At 37.9% G+C, this 24,422-nt stretch overlaps 1 protein-coding gene across 2 annotated transcripts in view; it reads left to right on the forward strand.

Annotated features, from left to right (window-relative positions):
• Grm8 (glutamate metabotropic receptor 8) overlaps positions 1-24,422 on the forward strand; it is a 758,935-nt gene that overhangs the window by 349,612 nt on the left and 384,901 nt on the right. The gene's annotated exons all lie outside the window — the stretch shown is intronic.

The following is a 24,422-nucleotide window of genomic DNA, read 5'->3' on the forward strand; positions in this document are numbered from 1 at the left end:
ATCCAAGCACAGCACCAACCCTAAAGTAGCTATGAAATTTTGATACTTTACTTTTCTATTGCTTGTACTTAAAAATAATAATGACATTGTTCATTTTTAATGTTATAATGAAGCTGTATTTATTTGCAGATAACATGATTATGTACATAGAAACAACTGTGAGATCTTAAGAATTACTTAGGGCTAAGTAGTAAATTTAGCAAGGTTACAAATACAAGACTAATGTAAACATCCATCTATAATATATGTATTAGAACCTAACACACTGAAAATGATAAGGACTACCATTTATAGTAGGATGAAAAGGCCTAAAATTTAAGGGATAATTGTAACAAAGACACATGTTTTAGTCAACATTTTTACCACTGTGACCTCATGACCTGACAAAAACAACTAGAGAAGGAAAAGTTTTTGGGGGGGCTCATGGTTTCAGAGGTCTTAGTCCTAGACCACAGACCCCAAGGAACACACCTCCTCCAGCCACATCCTACCTGCCCACAGTTACCATCTAGTTAATCCCTATCAGTGGATTAATACACTGATTGGGTTAAGACTCTCATAACCCAGTCATTTCACCTCTAAGCTCTCTTGCATTGTCTCACACATAAGTTTTTAGGGGACACCTCACATCTAAACCACAGCAATACATAAATCCTCTACACTAAAAACTACAAACCTTGAATGTGTGTTTTATTAAACCATTCTCTCCTTCATTTCATCCCTTTCTTGCATGTTTTGATATGTCAATTGCCTGTACCTCACTCCCTTTAGAAATAACTGCTCAAATAGATGAGGGCATAGCTAAATGCTAGAGGAGACATACAATCAGAGAGAAGATGAAGATGTGAAAATAGGTGTCAGACTGTAAGGGAATCTGACTTCAGGCTTCCTGTGTGCCAGGTTCCGTTCAGGAGCAGAGGTGAAAAAAGAGAGACAAGATCCGTGCTCATGGGGATTGAGTCTGAATGTGAGGGGAGATAGATACTAAATATGCAAACGTGTAAATGAACAGATACTTCCAGAGGCTGAGATGTGCTTAGGAGAAATAAAGTAAACATAAAAAGGGGGCTGGATAAAACTGGGAGAGAGGGTGCTATCAGTCTGTGTGATCTGAGGGTGGTCTAGTAGGTGACAGTTGAGTCCTTGTTACCATGTGAAGTTGTCAACCATGTGAAGACATGAAGACAGCACATTCCAGGATCCAGGGCTGGAATGAGTCTCTCATTTAGAGTACAGAGAATAAAAACGGTTCTGAAAGCTGTAGTGAGAGTGAGTCATGATTGAAAAGGAGATTAATGATGGATGAAGCTAAAGAAATAGGTCATGAATGGTCTTGAAGTTTTTGTTTTGATTTGTTTTCCCTAGAAGTTCTAGAGTTGAGAAGTTTGGGCTTTATCTTATCTGTAAGAATAACTTGGGGCTTTTCATCCAGAGAACTACTCAGATACCTGAGCAATATATAAATATTTTAAAAATAGTTTAAAGAAGCTATTTCTGGCAGAAGTGTGAGGAAGATTGGAATTCAGGGTGTTGGGAAGGAGCAGGTCAGGAAGGACTCATGCAGGAGTGCTGCAGTGGGCCATCCCTGCCTACAAGAGAGTGAGTGTGGGGTGGGTCACCCAGGATAGATGCTCTAGTAGGTAGTTTTTTTAGTACATGGTGGGTGATTAGCACTGGGGTGGGGGATGGTAAGTGTTGGTGGTTCTGAACATTAAACTTCTATCAGGGAGCTCTGGGAAAATGATGGTGTAATTAGTTAAAAGAATGCAGCCAAATGAATAGTAGTTTGGGAACTAGCTTCAGATTGGTTCTCACACAGCCCTGTGGAACTGCCCAGCAGGTGGCAGCAGAAAGTTCTGGGACCCCACAGAGAGTTCACTAAAAAATTCAAATTAGGGAGTCATAGATAGAAGTTTGGAGATTAAAGACAAGGACAGAGATGCCATTTCCATAAGGGACTGAGAAAAGGTGGGGAATAATGACAGAAGCCTCAAAGGAAGGAGTCAGGAAAAATAAAATTAAAAAACAGAATAGTGGGGCTGGCGAGGGTAATGTTACCTCTAAAGAATGGAATTTGGTGAGGGAAAGGACACATGCAAATATGTACATAACCAGAGGGGAAGATTCTGTGATCAAATACTAAATTTGTACTAAGGTATTAAGGAAGTTCAGAAAATATATGACTGTAAATTCAAGTTGTAAAATCCAAAACTTCATCGAAGAGGTGTGTATTTGATAACAAGAAGGATGTGGGAAGATGCATCCAAGATGAAGGAGAAGGTGGGTCTGAAGGTCACAGACAAGGAGGTGTGCAAAAAAACAGCAAAGAGTTCTGGTTGTTGGAGAAGAGGATGCAGATTAGGCAATAATGGAAAGTAAAGAGAGGTCAATTTGCAGAATATTTGTAAGGAGAGTTTACCCAAGAGGAACATGTGTTTTTCACTGAGACCTATTTTTACACTGTGCTTCTGAGTTCCGATCAGTATTGTTTGGTCTTGTTCAAATCCTATAGTTTACACTGTAGTAATGAAACCATGCCAGTTCTCGAAGTGGATGAACTAATATGTATGTATGAATGAACTCATATATGTATACGTAACTGTAGGAAGTTAGTTATTAAACAATCACCTAACTTTTTATAGACTATTTGTAGAATAATCAGTTTCTCCAAACAAATATTTTCTAAGAAAGTGAGTATTTTTAGTCAACTTTTTCACTGCTGTGACTAAATGATTTGAACAGTACAATTGTAGAGGAGGAAAGGTTTATTCGAGGGCTCACAGTTTCAGAAGTCTTAGTTCATAGAAGGCAGGCTCCATTCTTTGGGCTGAACATCATGGTGGGAGAGTTTGGCGGAGGGAAGCAGCTCACATCATGGTGATCAGGAAGGAGAGGGGGAGAGGGGGAGAGGGGGAGAGGGGGAGAGGGGGAGAGGGGGAGAGGGGGAGAGGGGGAGAGGGGGAGAGGGGGAGAGGGGGAGAGGGGGAGAGGGGGAGAGGGGGAGGGGGAGAGGGGGAGAGGGGGAGAGGGGGAGAGAGAGAGAGAGGGAGAGAGAGAGGGAGAGAGGGAGAAGGGTAGGGGGAAGGGGAGAGACTCCGCTCTCCACAGACAAACTATATACCCCATAGCCACGCCCCAATTCCCACCTCCCCCAGCCATACCCTACCACTTCAATTAATCCCATCAGAGATTAATTCACTGATTGGGTTAAGACTCTTACAACCCAATCATTCCTCCTCTGAACCTTCCTGCATTGTGTCACATGTGAGCTTTTGGGGGACACCTCACATCCAAACCATAACAGTGAGGTAAGTAACTATACCGGTAACATCTGTAGATGGCACACACTGGATACTTATTTAAGGTGTAAATATTGAACTGGTTGTTGTAGGATTCAGACTTGGTGGCAGGTCCACTTTAGATTCCTTTGATTTATTTGGGTGCTGCTGTAATTGTGACAATTTGTCCAATTAGAACTATTTCCAGTGCAATGAAAATGGTGTTTGCAGCAAGTGCTAGGGCAAAGGCACCCTTAGGGAACTGGGTCAGTAAACAGATTTTCATGCAAATTCCATTGTGGAAGATCCTGAAATAACTTGTTTCTGGGTAGAAAACAAATAATGAGAAGTTCTAACTTTTTTTTTTTTTAAAGAAACACATGAAAGTTCCCAGATAGTACAAGAAGAAATTTGTGTCCCAAATTACCATCACACTCAACTTTCATCTCTGTTTGGAGGAAGGAGGGAAAGTGATCTAGCATGTTAGTGGTCAAACACACTTAAGAGAAAAAATAGGTATTCATTAGAAGAGGTGTCTTGAGCTTGATATAATTGTTAAATTAACTGGAAAAGTCCATGCTTAACCACCTATACTCGGGAAAAGGAGCTCTCTGAGAACAAGATGTCTACAAGGCCCTTTTTCCTCTGCATTTAGAGCATCATTTGTGGTTTTATTTGTTGAGTAGGATTTTACATTAGGCCATTGTAATCTGTGATTGTACTTATTTGCTTCCATTGGGGGCAATGCTGGCAGTATATTTACATGGATAAGAGAGTGCTTCCCAGCAGGGTAGGGCTTCTGTCTTATTAATTTTCGGGAGACAGAACATCTTCAAGCAATGAGGAGCATCCTCTTCCTAACATTAATTCGGTTCAGACAGTTTTCTGAGATGACTTCCCCCCTAGAATCTCAGGAAAGCTTTCAGAAAGATGTGATTGTAGTGCTAACTTTTGATATGCTGGCCAAATTCCAAGTGAGGTAATTCCTACCATCCACTTAGCTATTTATGTAGTTATTATTGCTTCTGAGAGCTGCTGAGTTCTGAAAGCTACCGCGACTTAATCCTACTTAAAATTCCCTTTGTCTTTCTCAAGAAGAGAAAATGGGCTCTTTTGTACTTGTTATCAGCAATGAGGGTGTTGTTTCCTAGATGTGTATCTGACCTGTCCCTCCCCCATTCTACCCTCAGCTTTAATGCCTCTCCACTCCCCAAAACTGATACCTCAGACTCCCTGAGATGTCTCTTCCCATCTCCCTGTCTTCACACATTTTCCACACACCCGTTCCCCAGCCAGGCCTCTGCCTCAGCTTCTCTTGCATTGCGCCCTCCTTTTTATTTCTTCCTTCCTGTCTTTTTTCTTATGGTCTCTTATCTGACATTGTTTTGTCCAGCAAGACTCTTGTTGGCAGTGGAGAGGTTTTCTTCAGAGGTGTCACCTGACTCTGTCATTCACATTTCTTCTCTAATGAGGAGCAGGTAGTGAATTTTACAGGGGATCTCTCCACCAGGAATTGTAAATAGCTCTGCCTTTATCAAAACATCACCCTACCCAAACCCAGTCAATCCAATCAGTTCCATATACTACCTTAGAACCTCCCTTTGTTTTTCTTACCCACCCTTCCATCCATTCATCATCCATTCACTTGTTGATTCATTTTAATAGATCGCCCTGTGCCAGGCAGAATGCTGAAGCTATGGAGACAAACAACAGGTCCCCCTAGCTCTCAAGGAGCTCACCAAGATGCACACACTATCTTATTGAAATTGAAGTGCTTTCCTGAATCGTTGGGTTTTCATCCTCAGCCAGGAGGCTAGGACACTGCGGCTTAGCCTGCATACAGCTGACACTCAGATACTAAATGGTGGTGAGCATATGCTACACGAAATGGCCTATTGATTCTTATTTATGATGATAGAAATAGTGGTAATGGAAAAAGCAATACACAAATATGTTTCTACCCTCAAACAAGCGATTTTGTCAGTGAACCAAATAGCAGGCTCAATAATTAGCTCCTAGAAAGGCCTGTCAGTTTATTTTCTAGTGCCAGAGTAACTAGATAACTTTTCAGGTGTAGCTACCTCTCAGCTGTCCTCTATTTGCTTTGGAAAGCTATGAAAGGTAGAACCTGTCCCCCTTTACCCAGGACTCATGGCAACCCTGGAATGAATTGGGTAGTTAACAATGGGGATAGATTTCCACAATTTGATTTGGTGATTCGGAATGAAAGGAAATCAAGATAATCTTCTCTGAATTAAAATGTGTTCTGGCATTCCTATTTGTCCCCTTGCCTAGAGTAAAACTGTTGGGGGCGGGGAGTTGTCTGTATATTAGCACTACAAGGTAGTCATTGGCACACATGCTCCTGTTCTTGGCAAATAAAATAACAAACAACAACAAAAAATAACCCAGGATGACTTATTTATGCCATTTTTTGGGATTCCATATTGAATTTCAACAGGTGCATCTGAGATGATAAATCAGGCATTGATTTCAGGCAGACTAGATTTAGAGCTGGGATGTAAAATCAAAATCATGCTCTAATTTTCTAGATGAAGAAACTAGAAACCAAAGAAGTAAATTATTATTATTTTTTTTAAAGTCACTGTTAGTCTCAGAGCTGCAACTAGAATCCTGGTCTCTTTTATTTGAATTTGTGCTTGACATTTATATCCTCAATTTATTTTTATCAGTTACGTATTGCAGATTTTTTGTCACCTCGTTTAAAAGTAATTTTTATTTGCTCTTTATGCTGCTTCAAGTAGGACACAATGTGTTGAAGAATTTGAGAAGCACTAGCTATAAAGCAAAATAAAAACAACATATTGAATGGTTGTTACCTAATCCTACAGAAAATGGTAAATATTTTAATGTTCTTCATATTGATTTTCAATTATATATGTGGTTTTTGCTAGTGAGCTTGGAATAGCATAAACCTTTTAATCCAGTTCCCTACTTCCCAGTCATTTATAAGGGTAGGTGTAGGACTACATTAAGGAAAAGAAAATAAGAGAAGCTATCAACTTTAAACTTCTAAGCTCTTAGTGACACTGAATTACAGCAATTCACTTTGCTAAATTTTAGTTAGTTCACTCATTTATTCAATACCATAAAGAAAAAAAAAACCCACCCTGTTTTAAAATACAGTTTGGCAAAAACTGTAATGTATAATAGCATTTCTAAAACTTCAGCGAACACACAAATCACCCAAGCACCTTGTCAAAATGCAGATTTTGATTTTGTAGGTCTGGAGAAGCATTCCATATTTCTGACCATTTCCTAGGTGACCTGGATACCAATGAGCTTTGAGCCACACTTTTCAGTAAAAGGGGATTTGAGAGTTAGCTAACAGCAATAGCAATAACACCTGAAACTTAATTAGCAGAATAAATAGTCACCTGTGTCAAGGATTACTGATAAACTCAAGGTGTCTTACATAGGATCACCTAAATAAGACTTTAAATATAAATCATCAAATGCAAAATTCTGCAATCAGTAGCCTGCATTTTATATACTATCTTTGATAAGTATTTAGATCAGTAAAGTGTATAGATATAGTAATTTGTGCTGGTGTATATGCATTGTGTGTGTGTGTGTGTGTGTGTGTGTGTGTTTTCTCATTAGGAAATTTGAAAGAGGGAAGCTTAATTACTAAATTTAAAGAAATGTGCATAGATGCACCTGTATCTCCAAAATCTGCAAAGTAGATTGCAAAGTTTGCTAGGTCAAGAACCAAAAATATTCTGAAAACTCAAGAAACTACTTTTAGTCATAAATAAGCATAGAGTCAATAAGTTAGAGGCCTATAGAGATCATTTAGCTCAATTTTTCCATTTTGCAAAAGAAGAAATTGAGTCCCATCTGGCCTAGGTGAGTTATCTAAAGCCCTTCAGTCATCTGAAGGTGATGGTAGGACTGAAATCTGATTTGATGCTTGATGCTTTCCTTGCTTCTTTCTTGTTTGGAAGACACTTCCCAGCATAGGGCCAAGTGGCACTGACCTCTTCCACTCTTTTTCTTGGTATAGTGGTCTGCATGACTCCTAATGGGCATCCAAGATTGTTTTACCTCCTTGTGGATCTCCTTGACTGCTAAGGGTCATATTGATACTCTTAGTGTAGGGACACAAATCCTGCTAGAGTTGAGGAAGCAATAAGAGTAAGCTTCAAGGCTACATCAACTCTCTCATTTCTCAGGTATAACTTAAAATAGAAAAATGCCCATCCTTCAGAACAAAATAAAAAATTTAAAAATCTCTGCATTCCTTTCTGCAAAATAGACTTTGGCATTAGCATGGTTGAGTGGGAGTTGAATGTACTTGGATGTACTTGGATGATCTCTGGAATATTACACAGAAGGACTCAAATGAAAAAGAGAACACGGGTCACCATGTGCCTAGTAAGCATTTCTCAGAATCAGTTATTTGAAAAAAACAAAACAAAACAAAACAAAATAGGGAGGCTCTGGACCAGTGAGGATTACAGAAGGGATTGGAAAAGAACAGAAACTTAAGAAATTGTCTTCTTGTCAGTGGTTCAACACTAGTTGAGAGAACAAATTTATTAAAACCAAGCCAAAGCAAACACACAAAAAGAATATATGGTTGGTTCAATATTAGGATGATTTGGTGTGTCCTACCCCCCAATAAAGTACAAAGCAGATAAATACAAGGTGCTCATTATTTATACTACAAAGGAAATACTTTTAGTATTTTAAACCCTACTGAAATATGAGGGAATCCCATAGATATTATAAGGGAATGAACTAAAAGAGAATTACCCCAAACTGTTAGAAACATGTCTAAACAAAAGAACTCCTGACTGAACAAAGAATCGGATACAGTAAGACAAAGGAAACCTAAAATAAAGTATGATCTCAGTTTAGTAAGGCTAACTGAGAAAACCTACTTGAGTGTCTTGATTAATTTTTGTTTACTTAGGACATTTGTTAGATTCTGTATTGCACTAAACATTTCTCAAGGAAAGTATGTTTTATGAAGGCAATAGTTAGAAAAATGAAGCAATTAGTCTGTTAGTCTAGTAGGCAGAGCTTGCTTCTTCAGAACTTAGTATATGCTTAGCATTATGTCTTTTAGTTAATTGGTTAATAATGATGACCAAATAGTTCTGCTCTGTGTTGTAGTTCAGTAGATCAGGTGTGTGGAACCTAATTTGGCATGTGTTTGGTAAGTATTTTATCTGTTAGAAGGACAATTTCTTAAAAGAAATAAAAACTCAATATAAATGATTATAAAAGACTTTTACTGTAATTTAAGAAGAAAGTGAACCCTTCAGGTAGTTTATCTTTAAACTCCTGATTACATCGCTTTTATAGATGGAAATACAGTTCTAGAAACTCAGGTAGACCTATGTTCACAGTTCAGATTTTAATTGGAACATTTGGTTTCCTGATTGCAAATGTCCTGACTTTGTAGTGTTGTATTTTTAAAAAATTACATTTATTCTATTTGAGTTGACAGCACTTTTTTCCATAGTATCTCTAATGAAATAACAGAATAATGAAAAGATGACTTGGTAAACATCAGTTAAGAATGTGTTCATTTATTCAATTTAAGCATGTTTATTTTTTAGCATATTGTCTCTCCTGTCCCCAAGAACCTAAGCTTTATGAGGCAATGATTTTTTTCTTTCTTCACTGTATCTAGTGCCTTGGGTGGCATTTGGCATAAATAGGTTTTCTTAAAATATTTGTGAAATAAATGAATGAATTCAATACAGTCCGTTTCTAACTACTTTTTGCCAAGCACTTTCTACTAGATGTAAATGACATGTTAGTAAACAAAACAGAAATGGTCCTTACCCTCATGGGGTTTACCCTCTAATTGGTAAGATGTGTAATTGAGCCAAGACCTTGCAAGGGAATGTGTTATGGAAGAATAGGAGCATATTGCAGGGAAAAATAATGTAGATTAAAGGAAAGGAGCAGTGCCATTTAAGTTGAGATTAAAACATGAACAGAATTTAGACAAAACAAAGAGGCCATCAATAGGATTATTATTTCAAAGAAAGGAAAGAACAAAGACGAGCAGACAAGACAGAGGATAGCAATTCAAGAAGCTGAACAAGTCCAATATGACTGTAAGAGAGTGTAGATAGGGGAATAATGAGAAAGTAAGGACAGAACATGCAAGATTTTGCATGCCTCATGAGGGAGTTGAAATTTGTTTTGAAAGGCAATGAACAGGCACTAAAAGGTTTTAAGCAGATCAGTGACATAATCGGATTTCCATTTCAGAAAGATTATTCTGGTTGTAGTGTGCAGAATATATTGGTAAGGCATAACACTGGAAGAAGGAGGACCAGTTAGATATTCCAGTCATTCCTCCTGAGAGGAGTGACCTGGGTGATGACGGCTGCATAGTGCGGGTATGGACAGAAGTAGATGGAATAGAAGGCAGTTTAAGAGATATGTTTCAGACTTTTCAATTAATCAAGTGTTTAAGGAGATGACAAATCATGAATGACACATTGATTCATGGATTGGGAAATTGGGTCATTGAGAGAGCATTCCTGACATAATGGATGATGGGGGAAGGAGTAGGGAAAGGAGGATGGTGAACTCTGTTTGGGATACACTGAATTCAGGGAGCTACTGAGAGATACACAGTTGTGGATGTCTGGGAAGCAGTTAGTTGGTTATGGCTGAGAAAAAGAGATCTTTCTGTAGTTAGTCATCACTAGTCTATAAATGGGAATGTGTGAGACAGACCCAGAAAGTTCATAGAGAACAAATCAAGGGGCTCTGAGAGCCTCGAGGGACTCAGTCTTGGGAATGTGTTGAAGGAGAGGAACCTAGAATTCTGATTTCTCTGGTAAATGTCATCAGTATCCATGCATGGACCTGCTGTAGCCCTATGTTTGAGCTACAACAATCTCCTCCTCTCTTCAACTACAACTGATTGGTTTGAGGTTGGGTGCTTGACCCAGGCCGGACCATCAGGGCCCCTCTAAGGAATATTTACAACTGGAATGGGAGGAGGAAGATCAATCTTTCTTGGGGGAGTGGAGGTTAGTGGTTTGAGACTGTGAGATATGAGGAGAAAACTGGCCTGGAAGAATACTATTGACATGCAGACAGCATAGAGATGACAGAGTTATATGATCAAGACCTTAATCACGCCCTTCCTTGTAGGTATGTGAGGTTGTTCAAGATCCTTCTAATTACACTTTCTTATTCTCAGTTAGCAAACTGGAGTCCAGAGTAACACATAGCAGTACTTGCCTTACAGGGCTGTTGGGAAGATTGAAGGACATAATATGCAGGGAGCTTATTGCCTGCTACATGGGGAATGCAGTAGATACTCTTGCTTACTGATTCAATGGCACTTTCCCTTTCCTCTAGGCCAGTGTCCAGTAGAACTATCTATGATGAGGAAAATTCTCTGTGTCTGCATTATTGAATCGAGTAGCCACTAGCCACTTGTGGCTGTTGATTACTTGAAATATGGCTACTTCAGTCAGAGAAACTGAATTTTAAGTTTTGTTTAATTATAAGTACCTCATGGTTAAATGTCAATAGCCACGTGTCTAAGCTCACAGACCTGTGGAACAATTTTGTTTCACCCAGTGTGATACCCACTGTAACCCAGTTAATGCTGATTGCTCTGGTCTAGTGATAGTAGTGTGTCCTGCTTACCAGTGTTTGGATGGTAGAGTAGTTGGTAAAACAGTTCTGGTCAATGAAATAACTGGAAAGTCTTTCAGACCCTTTGAAAAGGGTATATTTTTGTTCTTGTGGAATTGTTACATCTGGAATTGATGGCTGGACCTGTAGCAAAGAAATCATGCTGAGCACAACACAATGGGCAAATAGAAGGAGACTCAGTCACTGCCGACATCTTTGAACCTCTGAATTAGCCAGTTCTCTCACACCCTCCCATTCTCATTATGTAGGATGACAATAAATCCTCTCAATTTTAAAGCCATTTTGCATTGGATTTTCTATTATTTGCAGTCAAAAGCATCCTGACTAATACAACTTATTAAAAATAAGTGGAAATGACTTATTTAACATAACATGAACATAATTCATTTTAAGAAGGTATGAGAAAAATTAAAAATAAAATTGTTTATTTTTATACAAACACTACACTTCTAAAATGAATCAGAAGGGGAGTATTTGCAATACAAACTATATTAAATGGATTCACTTCTGATATCTCAAATATGACTTCCCAGAGAATATAAAATGTGATTTGATCTATTAGAATTAAAATGATATATAGCTTGTCACCTGTATTTCATTGAGATACATTTCTATAAAAGTTGCAGAATTATAAAACATACATATTAAAGAATATTCCTTAATTTATCAAGATAATTCACTTTTAGATTCCTTTAAACAACAACATGCTCTTTATCCTACCAAAATATTTTACAGATGGTAGTGGTGTGTCACCACTCAGTTAGGTAGTAATTCAGCTAAGCATTTTTCTTTGCAGTGTAAGTGAAAACCTGTTTAAAGTGCTGGCAACTTTGTCGACCAGATCATAAGACCTAAGAAGAACAATGTTTCCATTGCTTTTTCTGTGTCTAGTAAAATTCAATCCTGTTAGTAGCTGTATCATAGCTGTGTGAATTTAGGCTGATAACTTCTAAGAATCCTTGCTAAATTCTATTTTTTCCCTATTTTTAACTTGTAGTGGTAATAATCCTCATTGTTTTCAGTGTGTTTATTTTCATAAAAGCCACTCAGATTGCTCAATTTCTCCATAAGTTACTAAGAAATTCTATGGGTAAAACATTGGGCTTAGCTGTAAAACTTACACTGCTTTTAGAAATGGTACTTTCCTCTTTATGCATCTCTCCAGTCCACTCCAAGGTGGGCTGACGTGGGATGTGGCTATTTGTTGGAAGAGAAGGTAGTATTCTGACAAATGGGTGATGTCATTCTACCTATGCACACTTTCCATTAAGGGCACTGACCCATACCTAACCTTGTAGTTGTAGGATTATCTGCTTGCATCACCATGGTCAAATGGTTAGAATTACAGATTTTTGTTTGGGGAAATGATTGATATCTTTCATGAAGGATGCTAATACTGGTTTGAATTCCCTCTTTGTTCAAGGTCCAGGAACACGGGAGCTTTCCCTTGCTTTGCTGTGAGAGGTGGAGTATGCTGTATATGTGTATCTACCCAGATAACTTTCAGAAAGAAAAAGGCAGTGTTAGCTAAACTGTTGGAAATATTCAGTTCTTTGCCAAGAGAGATCTGAGACTCCAAATATGCCAATTCAGCAGACCACAGTGAGATTATCTAAAACCAAAGAAGGGCTCAGAATCCCATCAGAATATGAGATGATTTAAATAAAATTCAAATCCCACCAGCCAACAGAGAATCAGAGGACATTAGAGAAGGAAGGAAACTTAGAGGTCATTGTGGCTGATGTTTTGCTGAGCCTTACCTCTCAGGCTGATGTAAAATGAGGACAGGGAGTATATAGAAATGGTTCAGTTTTACTGATTCAGTAGAACTCTTGAAGCCTTTTATTGGTGCAAAATGAGGCTTTCTCATTGACTCTAAATAGGCTTATTAGCAGCACACAGAAGGATTTCCACTGTGATCTTTTCTTTGTCCGTCGTCGTCAGAGGGACGGCTTAGGTCTGAAGCTGGCTGATAGCTGTGGAAGTGAAAAGTACCCGCAGACCTGAGGGCAGAGAACTGGCTGGCTGCCAGGGTCGGGTTTGACACCCTGAGGAGTGTCGTTTGTCTGAGCCACTTTTATGAAACAGAAGCCCTCTTTTGTGTATTTGTACCTGTGAAAAGGGAGCAGCAGTGTAGCAGATCCAAAGTAGCAGAAAAACAAATAAATCATATTGATTTAGGATGCCCACCTAATCCCCTCTTTTTCAGGAGTGTTAGTTTACATTTCAATACATGGCCAACATCCTGGAAATTCTGGCATGATGTGTTACATTGGGGTTTCATTAACTGGGGTGAAGATTTAGTTTAGCAGAGTGCAGGACACTGTCTAGCTTTTTCTCCTCTTATGACAGAAAGTGTCCCTGTTACTAATTTCTTCCTGGGCTGGGTCTGCCTCCTCCCTGAGACAGATACAAAGCACAGCTTCCGCACACTGTGCGAATTGCATGATGTGCGCACATCTCCCCTAAGGGCCTCAGGTTTGATTAAATGTTTAAATGACCTTTTAGGAGAGATGATTATGAGGATGGGCAAACAATTTGTTCTTCCCATTCTTAATAACTTCAGTGTGTATTTGTGATATGTGTAGACAGAGTCGAACAAGAGACTTGGGTAATCATTGGAGAAGAGGGTGACAGGGAGAAGGACGATAATTTTGATACAGAGAGTGAGACTTGCCAAAAGAGGGGCAAACTCAACCCACTGACTTACCACTACACTCTACTGACTCTCCAACTCAGATGCACACATCTGCTGCTGGTTACCTCCTAACATGATTCTGCTGCTGGTTACCTCCTAACCATACACAAGTCACCGTGCTCCCGGAGGACCACACCTATGGCCAGGGAGCTTTTGCCCTTGACTCTCTGAGGTCAGTCCTACAGTATCTTTACCATGGCAAGTGTAACTTCAGAGATTTGCTTTAAGGAAATACCCAGGAAAATACTGCATGCATTTGTAAATTGCACATAATCTCATCATTAATCTGTCTTCACAGAATCATAAATTGGCTACTGATTGCTCGAGCAATCTGAGTAACACTGCATAGGTCTTATGCATCCATCTTCAGCTGATTCTTTCTCTCTATTCCTTGTTCTTTAATGAGCAGTTTATCCTAGTTTGTCTTCCACACATATCCATCCCCCTCTCAGACTGCATATTGACCACTTCCTTACTGAAACAGCTGGATGGACCCTACCTTAGTCTACCTGGCTATTAACATCTACACCTTGACTGGACAATTTCTAGAACAGTGCTTCTCTGCCTTTTCAAAATGTAGCCTTCCTTCTTTTGTCTCTTTTCTTTGATCTAATATATTAATTCATAGCCACTCAGAATAAATACTAGACAAACATCTAAGGTTCTACTTTATACCTTACATATTTTATTATAAAGGCTGCTTGTACAACTATACCACTTAAGAATGGGGAGTATTACTCATGAAAAATCTCAATACACATACATTTCAGATAATGAAATCTTGACTGTGTGAGATGAATTAATTACAGTTTTTTTTCCTAGAAAATGCATATTCAGTGACTTTTCATTTATCTGACTATGTCATTAATCTGTGGGCATTAATGCATTTGTGCAGCCTGCTCAGAAATTAATGAAGCCCGTTTATCCCATGGATTTTCTCATTAGCTCCTTCCCTCTTCTCTTGTCTTCTTGGCATCACAAAAGATGTGAATCCCACTGCTGCATTCCTTACAGGTTTTTTTTTTTTTTTTGTGATTATTACACACTTAGGGACCTGTATACTACTGGATCTCTGGTCAAATTATTTTGAAATTTCAATAGAAAATGCACAGGAGAAAATGAAAATGTGCAGAAGTAGGCAAACTTCTCTTTGTAAAAACTGCAGTCTAAATAGAATGAGAAGTATAAAACGTGTCAGGGATTTTACTGCCCCATTTTCTTCATCTGTGGGCTTACATACTTAACTAGTTGATCTCAAGGTGTGTTAGATGACACTATGGGTATATGTAATTGTGGGGAAACTCAGACTTAATGTTGCCATGCATATTAGTGTGTGGAATGTCCTAGTCATCAGGGTCTCTGTGCTATAATACCTACTTTAGCATCATAATTGAGCCTTGTTTGCAACAATGCCACTTAAATAAAGCAAAACATCATTGTACCTGAATGGAGTTATGGGTTATACAGCATGGATGAAAATTACACCACTGTAATCACCTGAGGCTATTTATAAGGCATCTTCACAGAAATGACACTATGCCAAAAGTCACAAAGAATATGAAATTGCAACCCCCTGCCCTTCAGGAGCCTGTGTCTCTGGGCTTAAAAGTGAGCTTGGCTTTGTGTTCAGATAAGAACATTTTTTGTATGTGTACCGTTTGGGTTTCCTCCTTTTATGTCAGGATAGTTGTACTTATAGATAGAGGATAACTAGAACTTCCGTCCCTCCCACCTTCTGAAGTTTTGAAATCGTTCTTGATTTAGTAAATGATTAAGAGTTAAAAATGATTTCATATTTATTATACGAAATTGTCTAAGTTCTCAATTAAAGTTGTTCATTCTGTGGTTTCTTTTTTCTTTTTTAGTCTTCACCATACCATGATCTTTTCTTCTGTAGAAAAGATCAATAGATTCGCCTGATACTGTGAAAGATTAGGGCTCTTTTTCATTTCCCAAGTCAATAGAAAACATTTAAATAGGAGTTACACAGGTATGGCTAGGGCCAGGTGTGGTGAGGGCACACCCTGGTCTGCTCTCAGAGTCAGATGATGGGGAAGAGAAGGGTGAGACCGTTAGATTTACTTTGTACTTCTTCTTGATATCAATAGCCACTTCTTGTTAGGAGCTTCTAGTTTTAGATTAGGACTTGGGTCATGGTTGGATGTGTACTTCTCACCTGTAGGAAGTTCTGAGTGTGTCCAGTCTTCTCCCTGAGAACCCCTAAACTTACAGCATATCACTGTAGAAATACCCTGCAGGCCGTGCCTGGGTCCCTGCAAAGTCCTCCGTGGTGCTCTAACCATACCATGGGGAAGCTCAAGGATGAGCTGCTCTGGTTGAAGAAGGTTACAGAGTCCTTGCTGGCCTGTCAGCAAGATCAGCTAAAAGCAGAGTTTGCTTTTAGATGGAGATGTACAGACCTTAGCATTGTCAATAGGACAAGGTATTCTTACCAAAAGACATCCCTCACCTGTTTGCAGATAAACGAGATTCTAGGAATAGAATTTCAAGTTTCCAACTCATCTTATCTTATCAGATCTCCTGATAGAATTCCCTGATGTCCACAGAACACCATGCCCATCTTAGCTCTTACTGTAGTTGTACCTTTATTTGTAGGATTTTTTTGATTGATATTTATCCTCTATTAAATTTTAAGCTTCATGAGGACAAGGAATGGGTTTTGGCTCATCTTTGGGTCCTCTGTGCCTGACCTATAGAAGGTAGTGGATAAATATTTTTCAAATAATTAACTGAACCCCAAAGTACTTTGAGGTGGGGGATGCATTCATTAAATGTACAACGAAAGACAGTTCTCCCCAATAGAATTTGATATCTTTTTTTCCCCTCCAATGTTATTTCCATTGCTAAGTTGACTTTGAGGTTGAGAAATTGGGCTGTGACTTAGTACATGCACAAACTCTTCAACAAATAATGTGCTCCATTTTCTTTTATAAAGCCAGGATGAGGATGAAAAAGACAAAGGAAGGAAGTGAAAGATTTATTGAAGCTATTGATACAGTTGATTGAGAAAGTATTTGGGTTCTTATTTTGGTTAGTCATGAAACTCCCATATAAATATTTGTGTATGTCTTATTTAATTAATCTGGTTGCTCATATTTTCCCCTTGGATCACCTTTACTTTATCTACAAGTGAATGACTTTCTGTTCTTACTTATGGAAAATATTCCTATGCCCCTGTCTTTTAAGGAAGTGTTCCTGTGACTTACTCATTTCTAGTACAATTTTTTGCTTTGCTTTTTGTTTTTCATTTATAGACTCAATAGATGATTTATACCATTTTGTTAACCAGTGCTTATAAAAATGATGATTTTAACTATCCTAGGACGCTCAAAGGAAAAAAATCATAACCCATTTTTTATACTGTGTAAGATATTATGACATTTTAATAGTATTATTCACTCTTGATTTTTTTTTATTAAACCATTGTCTCTAGTGTGATTTTTACTTTTTCTTTTGCTATATATATTTTTATGTGTATGATATTTTGGTACTTGTGGTTGAAAAAATATTTGTTATCTTTTTATCTGTTATCTATCCCTAAACCCAATATTTTGATACATATCCAACAAATGGGTATGGAATATACTAACAATGCAATTGGGGATATTGTGGTCTTGGGTAAAGGCTTTGATCTGTCTCTGTGAATTGGGTTCCTCAACTTTACATAATTCTGGCTGAATCCTTATTTCATCTGGTGTTAGAAGAGAGTTTTTGAATATACATCTGACTGTTTCAGATCCACCCAAAATATAGCCTCAGGGGAACATTGGTCTGCAATTCACAAAATTATATTTTGAACCTTCTTGGTATGTAAAACAGTAGCTATTTTGTGGTTTGAAAGAAATCGTAGAGATTATTTATCCTTTATACCTTTTTGACATGTTGGAAAACTAGAATCAACCAGAGTAACTTCTCCAAGGGGCAGAGAAAGGAACCAGGACCAGAAATGCCATGTATCTCCTTATCTTACAGAGAATTGCTCCAATTTGTACCATGAGTCTGAAAGATTTATGTATGCTGTTCTATTTGACTTTCTGGTATCAAAATAAAAGAAGATCCAATTTGTTCTACTTTCATCTACCAGGAGCATGGCTCAAGTGATGCTCAACATTCTCTGGTAAATTCAAAATGTTTATCTAATTTAGAAAAATCAGGCCTAAGCAGATGAAGGGGACTTTGAATGATTTATCTAATCCAAACACCTAAATTAGATGTGTAATTATTTTTCTGTGGAACTTCTTGAGCTTTGTTGTGCTACTCTCTGGATGGAGTCCAATCAGAAATGACCTAGGAGTTCGGACTCAATCCAGTCAGTATCCCCTTGACCAAGGGGAACATTTGGGCATGAATTGTGGTCCTCATTGTCTGGTGACTGACTCACATTACAAATAGCTACCTGAGGCCAGACTTTAGCCTTTGGTTCTCTTTTGATCTAATTATCTCACAGACACAGCCTTTAGTGTTTTCTTTGACCTTTGAAGACTGCCCCAGGACACAGGGAAATTACAAATACTATTGTGGTTGATAGTGTCTCAGTAATGAGGCTACTACTTTATATGCTTAGGGATAGATGCCTTTTCTCTGTGGGATGCCTGAGTAGGAAATTTTGATGGCCCCAAATGTGAATACAACAAACATCAGCAGTCTTCTATTTTAGACATTCCCCTGACATTGAACTCTGGAGGATAAATCTGTTTTCAGTGCAAACCCTTGACCCTTCTAAGAATGAAGCTTTACTTATTCGTGGATGTATATATGTGTGTAAGCACGTATTTATTTTTACTCTCATAGCAGAAATCAGTGTAGCCTCTCATTCCTTGCCAGTGAATGCAACATAACAATTTTCATAAATGCTCTTCTACAGCTTGGAGTTCCTTTTTCTAGATGAATCAAATTGCCCACAGATTTTTATAGGTTATCCCTGGAATTCTTATTTCTTGTTATTTAAAATATTCAAATATTAGCAAATTATAGTATGAGGAAGCTTAAAAAGAACAGAAAACCTCTTCCTTACCCTCTTTATGAAATGGACAGCTAGAGAATTTTTTTTTTGTTTCTTTTGCTTTTTTTTTTTTTTTTTTTGATTTGGTTTTCTTTTAATTCAAAAAGGCTGAATTAGAGACATAGAGCAAAATAAGCAAAAACCTGAAGCTATAAATTTCTGGGTCACTCCAAATACATAAAGCATTAAAAAATGTCAGATGCGAAGCTAAAATGCAAACTGACAGGGAGAAAAAAAAAATCTGTTTGTGTACTTAAAGCCCCAAACCAAAAGCAAAATTAAAATTTGTGCTGGCCCTTTTCCCTTGGGGCTGCAGATGTCACTGCTGTCCAGGACACCTTCTGTTACTGAGAGGAAGGAAGAGGAATGGCATCCAAGTTGCTAGTGTAAATAAAATAGTCTGCCTGCCAAGTCCTGAAGATGTCCTGCCATGTTTTTTAAGGCCAGGGGAATGGGAGTGGGTAGAGGTGAACAAAAATGTAACCACTAACACTCATCGGTTCTTGTCTTTGATGACTCATTATAAGATCTTTTATAGGAGACTGTGTGTGTGTGTTTATATACACATATGTACATGTGTATAACAGTCTGTAACAACAGTAGCTATCACTTGGAGTTTATTGGGCTAGACAAATTATACATTTTTTTTTCATTTCCTGTTCAGAGCAATTCTGTGAACAGTATTATTCTTATTAAAGGAAAAGAAACTGAGTCTTTATCTAAACAAATTACACAAAATACAAATTACACAGGTCTGTAGCTGTTATTTTTTTTTTTTTTCCTCCAAATGCAGGCAATTATCAGTGGCTACCTTCCAGAAGGCTATGACTTAGTTTGGGACTAAGCCATCCCCCATCCAGTCTCTCCCATTTTGTATCCTCCCTGGATCCTGGGTGATGGACCCTTGTCAATTATAGGACCAGGACTCTCTTCCTTTTTGTTTTCATGTTGGTTTGGGTCAGTCTAGAGCTCTAGATTGATTTTGGAGGATGGGAGGAGAAAAAGGAGAAGATGTTTCTTCTCTGGTTCCTCCTTTGACCCTGTGTTCTGCCCTTGGCAGTGCCTTTTCTGATTTTAATTCCCTTCAGCCTGCCTTCTTGCGTACCTCCACTTAAACTAGGCTGTTAAGATTATGCTACTTGGGCTGGGGATATAGCTCAGCTGGTAGAGTGCTTGCCTCACAAGGCCCTGGGTTCAATCCCCAGCACTGCCAAAAAGGAAAAAAAAGAAAAAATAACACTATTCTTCCTCTTCATCCCCAGAGGTGGCATTATCATCTCACCACTGCTGTTCTTTGGGTGCCTTGCTATCTCTTGATATATTTGAACCATCTGGGATGAATTCTCTTTTCCTTCTGGGACCCGACTGATAAAGAGGCCAATAATACACCCATATGAAGGGTATGTCAAAGATAATGTGTAAGTCATATTCGAAAGCTCTAAATTAGGATCACTAACATGCCAAAAGCTGCTGATAAAAAATAAGACAAGAAAATACAGGGCCTACCAGAAAATTGTTTCTTACTAACAGCGAATTTGCCTCAGGGAGAAACTAGGGTAGTAAGACAGGTAAAGACTTGAAGAGTCAGCTACACATCAGGCATTAGAGAACTGGGCTAGGTTTTGAGCTTGTGATAAAAGCTGTCTTTGGGGAAGATTTTTCTAGGAGTCATTTGTAGGAAGAGTGGAAGTGGAAAGAAAGGTCGACAGTAGAGAGGACAGGCAGAACGCCTTCAAAATAAGCCAGTTGGATTGGGGACAGGTTCTCATACTGGCTGCAGGTATGAAAAATAGGGAACGAAAGAAACATTGCTACTTCTGCAGTTTTCACTTTGCTCATGTGATGTATTTACTTTAAATTGGTATAAGCTCCTCACATGCGGAGGGCCATATGCCTTGATGTAACATTAGATCAAATGGCAAAAGTTAAATTAGGAAGCGAGGCAATATCTGGTTGTAGGGAGCATCATTTTTGTTTCTATCTCTTGGACTTTATGTGGAAGCTCTTCAAGTCCTAAGAGGCTAATTTCAGTTCAATCTATTTATTTAACAATATTTCAGATCCTTAATTTTCTGTTTCCAGATGATCAGATGCCTCAGTTTGAAATTTAAGGGCATTATAGACTTCTAGCAAATTGCATGTGCATTAAGACTATTGAACTTGGGAAGAGCAATCCTATAAAAGTCCCATCATTGCTAGAACATTTTCCTAATCATGTATTCCTCCTGAATGTTTATTTGAAAATGTTCCTTTTTGGTGGGGAGGTAAATGAACTAATGGGTATCTAGCTGCATCCACCAATTTGTTTACTTATTTATTCATCTAATAAACATTTTAGTGGATAGGTTTCGGGCACGTTTATGTTTTACCCAAGAGGCAATTCACTTAATATTCAGCCATTTACCCATTTGTTCATTTATAGTGAAAAGGTCATAGGTTTTAGAACAAAGTGGGCCGGGTTTGAAACCCATCTTTGCCACTTACTTGTGGAATTGTCTTGAGCAGATTATTTTTCAGACTTCCTTACAGGTTTAGACCAAAAAGGCACTCAAAATAGATGAATCTAATTCTTACCCCACTAGCCTTCTATACATGCAGATATACAGCAGACTCCAAGTTTTATGCCAAATATATGGAAACACGATAATCACCTTTAAATGCAATTACAGATACAAGACAAAACACAACTCAGTTTAAGGATATGAGAAAATTAATATGGCAAAAATACAGTATAACTTTTTCTTCTCTTATTTAACTGGTATAAAATAAATTTCTTAAATCTCACTTTTTGTCAACAAATATGATAATGTATGTATTGATATATTGTTTTGCCTTGAGAAGGAAAATATTATTACAGTCATAAAATATTTAAGGAAATTATGGAAAATAAATGTAATAGAATTTTTTTCAAATATTTTCCAAATGTGTTTCAAATGGCTTTCCTAAAGGAGAGAGAGGGGAAAAAAAAAAAAGAAGAACGTTCAGATACAATTACAGATAAGTTTATTAGTAGACAAAAATAATCATGCATATTCAAAGCTAATTTTCTATTTACCATTCACAGAATTTTGTTTCATATAGGCAGGTTATCTTAATAGGGTTAGGACAAAAACAATATGATAAGGATCTAAATATGTGGCTTTTTAACCAGGACTGAAAACTTGAGGACCTTCTCTCTCTCCCATAGGCATAAAAAATTAAGTCTCATCATGATTTTTAAACATGGAGAAAAGGAAGTAGAAAACAATATATTGAGATATAGCACTTTGATCTTTTGTTGATTTTTGATGAATTTCAAACCTCAGTGGGCTTGAAAGAAAGACTGATGGAACTTGAGGGCAGAAGACATGGGCTAAAGTCCCAACCTGTCACTAAAGAGCAGTGTAAACTTCAGGGGTCTCTAAACTTCTCAGTCTCTCAGAAATGCATTTCCTGTGAAGCTACCTCAGATCTACTGGGGAATAATTAGGAGATAAATTACAGCTTTCAACAAGTGTTATAAACCATAAATTTTCAGTCACATATAAGGCATTATTCATCTATTCACCCATTCATCAGGGGAATGGTGCCTGGTAAAATGAGGCTGATGGGGTGGGCTTATGGTGGCTGAAATCAGGATTTGAGTGGTTAAGGGCAATGGGCTACGGAGTTAGACCCAACAGGATGATTCAGGACTTACAAATCACTATGACCCTGGGTGACTGCTTCCTGTCTTGAGACTTTTATTTGATCAATCACTTCATCATCTCAAATCCAGTGTCTATTTAAATTTTTTTTTTAGTTGTAGATGGACACAACACCTTTATTTTATTTATTTATTTTTATGTGGTGCTGAGGATCAAACCCAGTTTCTCACACACGCAAGACAAGTGCTCTACCACTGACCTATAACCCCAACCCTTTAAATCCAGTTTCTTTAATGTTAATGTTAACACTGTATGTTTCATGGGGGGTGGGGTATGAGGATGTGAGAACTATCACCAAGCACTTAACTTAGCAAAAGGAAAGCACCTGATGATAGTTGACAACTATCAACTCTTCAAAGACTAATTTCTGATCAGGAGAGCAGCATTCACACCAAGGGGACAGAATAAAGCAACATGCATAAAAGTGGCACAAAGAATGTAAGAATTCATAGTAGAGTTGTGACCCTTTCAACTAGAATGATCAGTAAAGATTTTGGAGAGGGGCAAATATTTAGGATGAATCTTGAAAAAGGATCAGATTTCAATAGAAATGGTAGATATCATTCCAGGTAGAGGGAATGGAATGAGCTAAAGTTTAGAGGTGAGTGACTTGAGTGGTTTAACTTTTTTTGTTCACTTTTTAAAAATTCTGATTCATTGTACACAAATGCGGCACAACTATCGTTTCTCAGACACTTCATAGAAGCAGATCTATAAGCAATTAACATTTATATGAAAAAATCTTCAAAATCTCTATTAATAAGAGAAATGCAAATCAAAACTACCCTAAGATTTCATCTCACCCCAATTATAATGTCTTTTATCAAGAATACAAGCAACAATAGGTGTTAGTGAGGATGTGGGGAAAAGGTACATTCACACATTGCTGGTGGGGTTGCAAATTGGTGCAGCCACTCTGGAAAGCAGTGTGGAGATTCCTTAGAAAACTTGGAATGGAACCACCATTTGACCCAGCTATTCCACTCCTTGGCCTATACCCAAAGGACTTAAAATCAGCATTCTACAATGAGTGGTTCAGCTTTTTAGACTATCACTTCCACTAGAACTTTTTGCCATGATGGCAACATTCTGTATATGTCCTGTACACCTGTGGTAGCCACCAATCCCATATGGCTATTCAGTACTTGATGTAGATAGTGTGACTCAGCATTTGGAGTCTGAATTTCATTTAATTCTAATTACTATAAATTTTAAAAGTCACTTGTGATGAGTGGTAGTCTGGACCACAGGATTTACATGGAAAAGAGGTCATTGTATTAGGACCTACACATTAAGACGTATGCATCTGGTAAATTTGGAAGAATTTAGTTGCTAGACCAACATGTTTAGATTACAAAAATGGAACCAAACATACTTAGAAACAGGAAAAAATCAAAAGAATAAATTCACGAGGAGTCCAAAAAGCAGTAGCAAGAGAAATAGGAAGCCAAGGAATGAGCATTAATGAAAGACTGTCCTTGTACTGCTAGTTTAGAGGCCAATGGGTATAGAAAAATGGTTGTTAAATCTGGCAATTGAGATTATTAGAGACCTGCAAAAAAATGTTTCCTTCCAATAGTGGAAGTTTCAAAGATTGTTCCTAAGATTAAGGAGTAAGGTATGTTGAGTAGGAACAACATTGAGCACAGTCTTCTTTATGAACAAGTTTCTATTCCTAGAGTTATAGAATAAAACATTACACACTAAGTTAGTTTCAGCAAGTACTATATAATCGCCAAGTAAGTGGAGTTCTTGCAGGCAAACTAGGTAGTTTCAAGGCCAGGTGTGAAATTATAGTGGTTTAGATAAAATTTCGAAGCAATTCTACAAATAACTACTCTGAGTCATGACATTTTTAGGCCACATTGAAAACACTGGTTGAAAGAATACAAACAATGTTCAAATTATAACCAGCCCCTTGCTGAGTTTATATTCTGAGCAAAGGATAGATTTTCCTTATGCCCCTATTTTTATGTGGCAAAAGACTGTGTTCCTTGTACAGCACAGGTGGATACCAGATAAAGGAAGAAGGGTATCCCCATGGATACCTTGAAGAGAGCTAACCTAGGGAC

This window comes from Sciurus carolinensis, chromosome 8 (assembly GCF_902686445.1).
Source record: "Sciurus carolinensis chromosome 8, mSciCar1.2, whole genome shotgun sequence".
Lineage (NCBI taxonomy): Eukaryota > Metazoa > Chordata > Mammalia > Rodentia > Sciuridae > Sciurus > Sciurus carolinensis.